Source organism: Bidens hawaiensis, unplaced genomic scaffold (assembly GCF_021521415.1).
Source record: "Bidens hawaiensis isolate Kalapana, Puna unplaced genomic scaffold, B.hawaiensis_p1.1 tig00072367_1, whole genome shotgun sequence".
Lineage (NCBI taxonomy): Eukaryota > Viridiplantae > Streptophyta > Magnoliopsida > Asterales > Asteraceae > Bidens > Bidens hawaiensis.
In genome coordinates this window covers 17,941-30,847 of record NW_027502661.1, presented here as the reverse complement: position 1 = coordinate 30,847, position 12,907 = coordinate 17,941, and the positions used below count along the sequence as shown (strand labels likewise).

Here is a 12,907-nt window from a genome sequence, read left to right as displayed (position 1 = left end):
GAGTTTGAATGATTCAGACCTAATTTTAACCATTCTGATGTTTTTTTTCTTTTAGAACCAAACAGTCTGAAGTAAACAAACAGATGATTACATCTGAATGGTTCCATTCAAATGTAAACAAACAACCAGAGGCTGATCTACCCTTACGGTAGGGGGGTCGGCCGTCTCCTGTGAAAAAAAAATATATCATTGTAGAGTTAAAATCCTGATCGACCCCTGTGAAATTTTGACACCGACCTCTATGGAATTTCAAAAACAACCCTATGAATGAAAGTTCGAGACCAAGTATAATTCCAGAAAGTTGGCTAGCTTGTTTTCCGGTCATGCTCAACAGCACAGGGGTTAAACGTTGATGAAGAAAGATGACCTAATAATTGTATATCATTATATTGAGCATTTTTACTTGTCGAGTAGAGGCCCAATAAAAAAGAATGGGTCCTTTGATCACACAGTCATGGTATCACACTCAGAAGTAAATAAATAAGAGTTCATTATAAAATTTAAACTCAAGAGGAAAAGCTTAAATTCATATTTAATAATAAAAATCTTAAAGAGTACTTTTAACCACTTAATTTCTACTAATTTTATTACATTAAACCACATTATATGCTACATCGTACATGAACGATCTAAACTGCGTCAATTTTTAGAATCTAACAAATTATGATCCCGTTCAATATTATGAATTACATAATCAAATGAGTGATGAAAATTTATGCGATAGTCATGTTCACGTGAAATACGACAGTTATATTTTAATTATACATTTAATGATGTCACGCACATTTTTTTTGGTTATATGATATTTTGTTTGATTATTTTTATATGACGCGGCCCTATTGAACTCAACTTAAACGGCCGAACCTAACCGAAAAAATATATACCGATTTGACCCGACCCGAAAAACCAAACTAGGCTAAATTAAAAACTTTTTATATAAACAAGTACCGGTCTAAAAAGTTTCCGACCCCTGTGAGAAAATTTTCTGGATTCGTCACTGCAAACAACCCCTGAGTTTGAATGATTCAAACCTAATTTTAACTATTCAGATGTTTTTCTGTTTGGAACCAAACATACTGAAGTCTGAATGAATTAGATGTTTACATCTGAAATGGTTCAATTCATATGTAAACAAACATCCCCTAGTCTAATAAATAGATATAATGAAAGACGTGTGTCAGCTTTATATACTACCTAAAATATGGTTTTTCCATTTTGTTCTGTTTCCTATAAACCCATTGGTTTTATAATTAAGAATTATTGAATTAACATTTAACACCAACCAAACTACATCTGGATAATGGGTAAGCGAGCAACAAGCTGCGCCGTTATCTCCTTTTGGATCGCAAAGCCTATTCTACTGAAATCTAAACTTCTATTTTTCGTCTCTATCGTATTACATAGAAATGATATTATAAAATTGTAAATAATATGATTGCATAATAAGTCATGTTCTTTAAATTTTAGTAAGATGTTTTTGAAAATATATAATATTTTATTTATTATAAATATTAAAAAAACATTTGTTTAACATGTGTATTACAGAAGTTTCTAATCTCGTTTGTAAGGGTGGGAGGGATACTCTCATTTGAACTTAAATGAACTCACATGACTAACCAATTAGCAACATGTTCACGAACCTGGAAATGAACTTAAAAGAGAAACTTGGGCACGAGTGGGAAGGGGGGGGGGGGGGGGTACTTCATGAACCCATGCGAGTTTGGAAGGTCCAAGTTGAATACCCCGCCCAACCTAAGATAAAAAAAACTTATGCGTGTAGTTAATGCAAACGTAGAAAGCCATGCCACCTCGAAATGGACAGTTCTATATGGTAACTGGTTGAGGTAGGGGCTGTTTGGGATTCCTTATTTTATTTTTGCTCCTTATAGCTTATAACTTATGGGTTATAAGTTATAAGGTGTTTGAGAAAGTTGGGTTTTGTGAGTGTATAAGGTATAAGTTACAACATTGTAACTTATACCTTATGCCTTAAATAAGGTATAAAGAGGTAAAATAAGGAATCCCAAACACCCTCGTAGTCATGTAGTAGAATAGTAGTGTGTTAAGTCATGCATATAAGTCATTTTCTTTTGGTATTTACTCACATACTTTGTTGCTTGTTTATTAGTAGCATTCTGTATGACTGTATCCAGTATTCCTATATGATATAGATGGAAAAAATAAAGAAAATAACTAAAACACTACTACAGTCTACATTATCATTATCATAATCCAGTTTCGTTAATAATGCATACATAAATGTTTGAAGATTTTACCAAAACCTATTTCTCTATAATTATTGTATTGTTTCAAATACACAACAAAAACATAATTATTGTATTGCCGGGACTCAAGTATCGTCATGACTGGGTTAGAGATGTTTTATGGGATGTGCTTAATTAGGCTTGCCGGGATCTCAGCCAAGAAAGAGGCACCTGTTAACTTTTTGACTGATCCGCGAGAGGGAAGATCTACCCTGCGTCATGCGGACGTTTTTGTGTTTGGCTGGGCAGGGGGTAAGCATGCATGTGTTGACCTCACTGGGGTGTCCCCGTTGGTGGGGCTGAGAGACAGCGGCTTCGTACCGGGACAGGCGGTTTTGAGAGCGGAATCTAGGAAGGTTGCTAAGCATGAGGCAGCGTGTTTGGAGAATCAGCACGTGTTCATTCTGTTTGCCTTCGACACAATTGGATCCCTAGCTCCCGATGCAGTTCGCTTCTTGGAGCGGGTGCAGAAGAGCCCGAGGAACCAAGGATTTATATTCATTAGAATAGGCTTTGCGATTCAAAAGGAATATCGACGCAACTTGTTGCTTGCTTACTCATTATCCAGATGTAGCTCGGTTTGTGTTATATATAAAATATTATTTTTGTGAAAAAAAAATAATATATTTATATCTCAATTTGGTTTATAATTACATACTATAGATAATTATCGGTTTGTCGGTGCCACAAACATTGAAAGCTACTTGTCAGTTTTATTGTTATGGTCCAATGGGCAATGGGTGTTCCTTTATTTCAATAAACTTTGGGCAACTATGCTCGAAACCTTGCTACATCTATATCTAACTTTTTTCTTAAGTTTTCTCTCTATATTATATTTGTTTGAAAACATTTTTATTAAGTTTTCTCTCTATATTAATTTTGATATGACGTTTGCACTTTGTCATTGCAAGATTCGAAAAAAAGGAAGAAGTAATAAAAGTACGAGTAAAGTGTCATTTTCGTAATTATGGTTTGTCAAATAATGCGAATTTAATCCAAAAAGTTTATATTTTGCATATAGACTCTCCATGTTTCTTAGTTCTTGCCAATTACATCCAAATCACCAACTCCGTTAAATTTGATCGTTAAGTCAGGGATAGATATGTCTTTTCACTCTTTCTTTATTTTAATACTTATTTTAGTGAACTGCGGTTTTCGTCCTTGTGGGTTGTCCAAATCTGCGGTTTAGTCCAATAGTTTCAAGTTTGCAATTTCCGTACTTGTAGTTTCATTTCACTTGCAATTAAATCCGAATTTATTAACCTCGTTAATTTTGGTCGTTAACTCATTTGTGTGCCCCTCACGTGACGACCAGTTTTGTCATTTCTCTCCCTAAATAAACTTCATTCCTAATTCGCAAGCCCCCTTACGTGAGGGGCTGGGGTGTATTTGGAGGAAAAGTAAAAAAAACATGAAACAAAACTGCCCCTCAGATGTGTTTACGACCAGACTAAACGATATTAAGGATTTCAGGTTTAATTACAAGTGAAATGAAACCATAAGAAAGAAAAATGCAAATTTGAAACTACTGGACTAAGGTGCTGTTTGTTTTTCAGAGGTAAAATGTCAGAAGACTGCGAAACCACATCTGCCAACATCTGTAGCAGAAGAGGTGGACCAAAACTCTGCAGTCTGCAACAAGAAGACTGTTTGTTTTTTAACATCTGCAGACTGCTAAAATAAGCTGAAATTTAAATAATTAAAGAAAAATAAGTAGTATAAACGATGATGGTTCGGGTGAAATATATGACTCAAAAATCTTCAAATACCATCATCTATAAATATCAAAAGAAACTAAAACTTGAAATTCATCAATGATTTAATAATCACTATAAAGAGGCTCAGACCTATCGAAACATTGGTGCAAAAGGTTCAAAGTGCCATGGCTGCAAGGGTACCTGCCATCCTGCATTTTTGCCACGCCAGGCACATATCCTGAGCTGATGTTAACTCGAACAACATTAGATATCACAGCCACAAACCTGATTTCATATTTCAAACAACCATCCAAAAAACCCAAATCAAATGTCAATCGACATCGACAGAGGCGGCAACCGGCGTCAGAAACCGTGGATTTAAAAGCCATCACTTCCCCACACCGGAGTACAGCCACCACACCGAATCCGGTAACAATCAGAGGTCATAAACCCTAGATTTAACAACCGTAATTTCCCAACATCGGAGAGCTGCCACCACCACACGATCGCTGCCTAGGGTTCGTAAATCAAACCCGGTAACAATCGGCGATGATGGCGGCAATCGATAGAAAAACACAGCCATAAACAAAGATTATGGTGACAACAAATGAAAAGAATAAAATGAAGAGTGAAGAATTGCTGGTGGAGTCATCAGTAGCAACTTGGCTCATCACTTCTGGGAGAAGAGGTTAAAGAAGTAATAATACCAACACTTCTGGGAGAAGAGGGCGCGCAGACGTTTTTTAATGAAACGTCTTCGAAAAAACAAACACACTGCAGAGCCCAACGTCTGCGCGCCCTCTTCTCAGTGCAGACAAAAGAGGTGGAGAAGTCCTTCTTGTGACATCTGCCCGATCCGACCCGACCCAGGTACCCGTTTCTCTGACCCGATCTCTTTCTTTTATTATTTAATATTTATACTTATATTTTATTTTTAATAATAATAATATATATTTCCTTCCCGCCTCTTTCTCTCTCTTTCTTTCCGCCGTCCCCTCCCTCTTCCTTCTCTCTTTCCGCCTTCTTTTCCCTCTTGTCGCCGTCCCGCCCTTACGCCTTGTTTCCCTCTTTCTTCTAACTCTTTGCTTGTCCTTTGGTTCTTCCCGCCTAAGGATGTCTGCAGCTCCACGCGCCAGACTCCTTACATGGAAGCCTGCGTGAAGACATCTTGTTCCTGCGATGCGTGAAGAGAACTCTTCTCGCAGCGCGCTAAGAATGCATGTTCTTCCCGCAATGCGCTAAGAATGCATGTTCTTCCCGCAATGCGCTAAGAATGTATGTTCTTCCCGCGATGCGCTTAGAATTCTAGTTCTTCACGCAGCACGCTAAGGATTTGTGATTCTTCCCGCAGTGCGCTAAGGATTGTTGTGCCAGCCTTCGCGCTCGCGCACTCAGCCTTCCCGCGCTTAACCCTTGTATCTTCTGTTTATTCTAGCCGTTTGCTTTTGTAAATGTCTTTTCTTCTGAGCTGTTGACCTAACCTATCTAATGTCTGAATAGTTACTTTCGGCGCAGCATGCGTACCAACCCCATTGGTTGGTAGAAAAAGTGACTGACATTATCTTTTGAGATCTGCTTTTTCCATGCTTGACCAGTAACTTTATCTGTCCTCTCCCATGCCTTTTTCTGAATCCTGTCAGCCTTTTTCTCTTTTTCCCTATCTTTTGATATCTTTACTTTTCAGAACTTTTTACTGTTGATATCTTTTCTTTTACTTTTGGAGATCTTTTCTAGGGTTTGTGTCCCCTAGGGTTTGCCTATATATAGTACTATTTTCTTAACACTTCACACACTACACTTATTCTCTTCCTCCCTTTTTGCTCTCTGCCGTTGTTCTTCAGCCGCCTCCCTCCTCTCTTGCCTCCGTCTTCCTCCCTGTTCTGCCCTGCTTTTCCGGTAATATATATATATAATAATTTACTTATTAATTATGCTAACTTATAATCAAGACTTAAAACCGATCGTTAAAACAATAATCTTATTTATAGGTTAACTTGTGCTTGTTTAAAGTTGGTTCTTGCTTTATCTTACACCGCATCGTTTATCAAGTGAGTAATCTCGTACCTAATCCCTTTTTGCTTTTAATGTTTTGGGATGTTCATGTGTTCATACAAACTTAGAGTCTTAAACTGTTTATGAACTTTAGTCGCGCAGTATCCCATGTGTTGAGGACGTAGACTTGGCTGTTTATTTGTATGTGTGGATCATTAACCGTCTTGTCGGTCTATTCCGCAGTTTTCATGGTACCATTAGATGAACACGGGAGAACTATCGTTTATGATTTTCTCTTTTGTTACACTTGCACAGTTAGTCTTGTTTGTGAGCTCAATTGTGAGCACTGACAGTCTTGTCTCTTAGAGTTGGTCCCGATCAGATTACACCCTTGTTGAAAACCAGACATACACATGTTGCGCGCAGATTTATGGTTATCTATGTATTGTATTAAGCTTGATTTCTCACCAACACGCAAGTGTTTGACGTTTATTTTAACACATGTTCAGGTTTGCAGTAGCTGTTTTGGAGCTTGTGGACACATAGGAAGTTTTCTTTATTTTGGACCTAGATTAAAATGTATCAAGACAAGTTATTGCTGTTTTATTATTATGATTTATAATATATTGATTTATGATGATTTATATTATTTGTGTTTACCCTGCGCGTGCGCGAATGAATGTATTTATTAAATATTGACACCCAATAGTGTCACGAGTAATGAAACAATATGTGGCGCCCCGATGTATAATCCGCCTTTGGTCGGGGTGTTACACTTCTGAGGAAAAACAAACAGCACCTAAAACTACGGATTTGGACAAACTAGATGGACGAAAACCACAGTTCACTAAAATAAGTATTATAATAAAGAAATGGTGAAAATACATGTCTACCCCTGATTTAACGATTAAATTTAACGAGGTTAGTCATTTGGATGTAATTGGTAAGAACAGAGAAACGTGAAGGGTCCATATGCAAAAAATAAACTTTTTGGACTAAATTCGCATTATTTATCAAACCATAATGACGAAAATAACACTTTATTCTAAAAGTATAGATCATGATAGTAAAAGGCCGGGACGTGAGGTCGTTAAAAAGTTATAATATAGTAGGTAGGGGCAATTGCTTGTGTTTGTCCTTATAAACTTTATTAATAGCATATTTATCTTATCTTATTTTTTATTTTTTTTCTTAATGACTAGAATAAAACACGGTTACTCGAGATAACTCAATGTTAAAAGACAACCTCACACATTCATGATTGCAAACGGTGGCAGGCAGATTAAGCTCATCATCTTATGTTTCATGGAGAACCCGTCGCCTAAAGGGCTACTGCGGTAAAACCCGGTTGGTTGCAGATTCGAACTTGAAACCTTACGACTTTCATTCAAAATCTTCACTTCCCCTTAATGCTGGTTGATCTATAGGTCACTGGCAATTGCAAACACAAACGAGAAGGATGAAAGCGAGTTTGTACCATGCTAATTCATCATCTTCAAATAAGCCCTTTTTGTGGGTTATATTCTCAACGGATAACTAATTCTAAGAATGAAATCATTGTATAATTCGGAAAAACCAATCAAAAGTCCAGTGCAATAAAATATTAAAAAAATATTTTTCATATTTATAATATTAAACATAAGAAATATTAAATCCTTAATCAAAATTGCATATATCCTTTTTATGAAAATAAAAAATCAAATTTATCTTTGATTTATTTTATTGAAAATAAATTCAAGATTTTAATGGCGAAGCCGCTCAAGACTTTGAGTTGTTTGTTTGCAAAAGAAAATTAAAAAGAAAAACTTGTTAATTATTTCGTGTTTGAATTCTCTTTGCATTAATCATTTATACATCATGTCCTAACAACTTGACGTTACTTTTTATTTAAGTTTGAAAACTTCACTATATATATTTTTTGCTATTATTTTTATTACTTTATATAATACTTTAATATATCTATCTAACTGGGAGAGGATCATGAGAGAACTCTATTTTATGGAGAGAACTGGAGAACTAATAATGAAGTATTTTTAATTTAATTAAAAAAATATTTTTAAATTTTTTTTTCTTTCATACTTCTTATATGTTGTTATTCTTCACTACAAAAAAATATAAAAATAAAAAAAATTAACGAGTAATGCATATATGCAATACACCGACTTTTTTTATAATGCATATGTGCAATAGTGTGCATTTTGATATTTGAAATAGTGTTGAATAACATTATTTAGTTGTTTGTATTGTATATTTGCAACAGTGTTATATTATAAACAAAAATTAAAAAAAATCGATATAGTGCATATGTGCATTAGTGTTGTATTGCATATGCGATAATGTGTTTTGCATACAATTATTAGTGTCATATTTGCATATATTCAATAGTGTGTATTGGATAATGCAATTGTGTTGTATTATATGCAATAAAACACTATTGTATATATGAAATAGGCATCAGTGCACATATGCACTACAGTACTACACCGACAAGGTGGTTTGTTTTTTATATTTTTTTTAGTATCAATCATCTTATTAGAAGGAAGAAAGAAAAAAAAATCATAAAATATTTTTTTAAAAATAGTTAAAAATAATTCTTTAGTAGTTCTCTAGTTCTCTCTTTAAAACGAGTTCTCTCTAGATCCCACCCCCTATCTAACTATCTATATAATTTCCTACCATAAAATCCTACGTGTCGCTCTCAAGTTGTCCCCCACATTCTCTAGAGCCACCAGATTGCTTGATTTTTAATTGGAGGCTTCTCATGCATTTGATCCAAAATTGCGGGTATGGGTCTTACCAAACCCAGATAGTCTTTAAATGGATTATAATATCTCATTTATTTGTGAAATAACCCCTTAATCATCAAAGAATAATTTCTACGGGTTATGGGTCTTACCAAACCCTAATAGCTCTCAAATGGGTTATAAGATCTTATTTATTGGTAAATATTTTCATCCTTAAACCCTAATTTAATTTATCTTCTTTGCATGTTCTCTATTGCTGGTCTATTATCTACATCGTCGGTTAACTTCCGATACTACCCGACATCGTCAACTACATCAACGTCCTCTTTTGCATTAGACAAATATCTGTGTTCATGTTTGTTCATTTAAAAAAATCAACATGTTCGTGCTCGTGTATTTTTATTCATTAAAAATCTAAAAAACCTACACATCTCAATTGAAAATACCCAAACGCAAAAAAAAATATAATAACAAACTAATATATATATATATATATATATATATATATATATATATGTATTAAATTAAAACAAACAACGTTAAAAAATAAAATAAATCATCATAAAATTACAAAACGATTAAAACAAACACTTAAATAAACTCCCGTAACACGGGAGGATCAAACTAGTATTGTATATATGTATATCTGACCGACTATTTGTTTAATTATTACGTTAACCAAATTTTTTCAATATAATTACTATAATTTTTTATAAAAGATAAATATTAAAAAATACAATCTCATGAATTACACTTTCACCTAATTCATGAAAATTTGATGTCCGAATTATTCCACGTTGATAATGCGTTTATGGTTGTTTTCGACACGATATTGACAGTAACCTTTATTCCACAATGTTAATGCGTTAATGTATGTCTTTAACATGACATTGACAGTGACTATCTACCTTATGGACAATATCATGAAGTGTCAAATATATACTCCAACAATGTTACACATTTTCACCATCAGCAATGGAGATTTGGTTCATGCTCACAATTGTCTCCCTTTGCATCGCCGCGCTACTCTTCCGCTGGAGTGGCCGCAACAACCTACCACCAGGACCGTCACGTCTCTCATCCGCCCTCATGTTACTAACCAACTCCCTTTCAGAACTCGAACCCATCCTTAAAAAACTTAAATCCAAATACGGACCACTTATCACTCTTTCCATGGGTACCCGCTCTTCTATATTCGTCGCCACCCATTCGCTCGCCCACCAAATCCTCATCCAAAATGGGGCGGTCTTCTCTGATCGCCCTAGAACATTTTTTGTCCGCAATATCTCTTCAGCTGCCTATGGCCCCACATGGCGCCTCCTACGCCGAAAACTTGCATCCGAGGTTCCTCACCCTTCGAGTGTTAAATCCTACTCGTGGGCACGTAAGTCGGTCCTACACATCTTGATTAATCGGTTGAACAACTCTAATGATGCTAAAGGAGTTAAAGTGATTGATCACTTTAACCATGCAGTTTTCAGCTTGTTGGTGTGTATGTGTTTTGGAGAGATGATTGACGAGCATCATGTTAATGAGATTGCTAGCGTCCAACGTCGAGTATTGTTGTTACTTGGTTCAGGGCGGTTTCATATACTTAGTATATTTCCATTGGTGGGGAAATTGTTGTTAATGACTAGATGGAAAGAGCTTTTGCAAATTCGTGAGGATCAAGAACGAACGCTGATTCCTCTAATCAAGGCTTGTATTGAATCGATAAAATTAGGGTTACATAAAGAGGTAATTGTGACGTATGTTGACACGCTGGTGAATCTACAGCTTCCGGAAGAAGATGATAATAATGGAAATGGTGGAAAGCTGACATATGAAGAGATGGCTAGCATGTGTGGTGAGTTTCTTAAAGCCGGTGGGGAAACCACCTCTACCGCGTTACAATGGATCATGGCTAATTTGGTAAAGCATCCTCATATTCAGAGGAAGCTTTATGATGAGATAGTTGCGGTTGTGGGGCCACCACGTCCACCCCATGAAAATGGGGTGGAGGTGGGGGGAGGACTAGTAATAAACGAAGAGGATTTAAAGAAAATGAGATACCTGAAAGCGGTGGTTTTGGAGGGGTTGAGGAGACACCCGCCAGGGCATTTTGTGTTGCCCCATCGGGTATCGAAAGGGGTGGAAGTACAAGGGTACACGATCCCACAGGGTGCCACCATCAATTTCATGGTGGGTGAGATGGGTCTAGACGATAAGGTTTGGGATGAGCCAATGGAGTTCAAACCAGAGCGGTTCTTGGTGAATGATGGTGTGTTTGATGTAACTGGAGGCAAAGGGATAAAGATGATGCCTTTTGGTGCTGGAAGGAGGATATGTCCTGGTTCTGATTTGGCTTTGCTTCATTTGGAGTATTTTGTTGCCAATTTGATTTGGTATTTCAAATGGTCTGTTTCCGATGGTTGTCATGTTGATCTTTCTAATAAGTATGAGTTCACCGTTGTTATGAAGAATCCTCTAAGAGCACGAGTTTCTTCAAGAGCCGACAAGATAAACTATTTGATTTGATACATGTGATTATGCATGTGTATCTATAGATTTACATAGTACAAAAATAAGAAAGCCCCTTTGAATGTGCACTGTTTGAGGTAGTCCACTAGACCACAAACGCAAATATATTTGATTTTAGATATATTGTATGAATCCATTAATATAGAGAGACGATAATGATCAAATGTTGCTTAGATATGACATGAAACAGAAGCGATTAAAGCTAGACGGGTTTTAGCCAACAATTGGATAAGAGCACCTCCAATGCAGCCTGCCTGGCATCGTCTGGAAGTTACAAACCCAAACAAATAACACAAGTGTCGTTACCACCTTCTGTTATTACCTTTCTTGTTTCGTTCTCTTCACCGTTCTTTCCTTGATTTATTACTCTAAACCATGCTAACATGCATCTTTTGTCACCTCCAATATTATGGTTGGATTTTCTTTATGTTTGTTGTCAACCTAGATATCTTGATGTAACACATCATCATCGTTGCAAGATTCATTGGTAGAAACATTAAAAATTATTATCAACATAAACATACCTCTCGACTCTCGTCACGTAAGAATAAGGCATGGACATCTTCATGTTGACAATATGTCTGTAGCTACGACTAGTTCTACCATCATCTCTTTTGCTCACAACGATATGTCACTCAATATCATAGTAACCACCCTCATTATTTTTGTCGACCATAACATGTACTTCTTCAAATATTTTGTCGAGTTTCTTGGCCTTAGTAGAATGATACTCCAACCCACGCCATAAACATCAACCTCGCGATTATGTGGAGGTTGATTTTTACACATCGTGAACTCAGATACTAAAGAGCTTTGATATCACTTGACGCACAACAAAATGGCAAATGATTAGTTTAAACCGATATAGGAGAAATTGCATTGTAAGATCAAAAGTTCTTTTAAGCATTGCAAATGACCATTTACTTAATAGATACTCTAGTTGCATATACTATATATTCAGTTAAAAGTAACCAATAAATAACTAAATAAATAAATGATAAAGACAACAACCGGAATATTAATTTCGGGTTGATATTCTAAACTTTTGTTTTTTAAGTAATACAAAGGAAATTCAAATTAAACTCAATATTATTAATAAAAATGATATCGTTATTGTTTTTATTGTTTTGAGTTATTGAAATATCGTAATATGATGTGTTGTGTAATAATAAAATGTGGTTTACTCTTGTCATTTTGATTATGATTTTAAACTATTGTTGGCAAACCAATATTTTATTAAAAGTATTAGTGAAACATCAGATGGCATGCCCGGTAGTAAGGCGTCTAAATGATATTCAAAGGGTCTCAATGTAAGTCGTTAAAAAATATATAACCGAGCAACTATCTTTAGAGCATTCATAATAAAGGATTCTGGGTTTGCTTTTGAGAAAAAAAAATGATGATATGGAGGAGAGATAGTATAGAGAGATTTTTGTGGAAGAATGGATGAAGAATTTGTTTGTGAGGGGAGAGACGAGAGAGGAGAAAGATGATGTTTTGTGGGGTTAAAACCATCCGTAGTCAGCCATCGTTGTGGCGCTTTGGAGTGAAAACGCTCCCCCCCGGGCCTTTTTGGGTCAAGTGTTTCCCAAAAAACGCGGTCATGGCACGAATTCTGATAATTTTTTGAATGTTAACATGTTACCGTTTGATAAAAAAAATTATTTACTTTTTTTAATACAATTCCAAC

General features: G+C 35.7%; 1 pseudogene; it reads left to right on the top strand.

Moving 5' to 3' along the window:
* The first annotated feature begins 9,632 nt into the window (after window positions 1-9,632).
* On the top strand, window positions 9,633-11,236 carry LOC143605987 (cytochrome P450 89A2 pseudogene; annotated as a pseudogene).
* The last annotated feature ends 1,671 nt before the right edge of the window (window positions 11,237-12,907 follow it).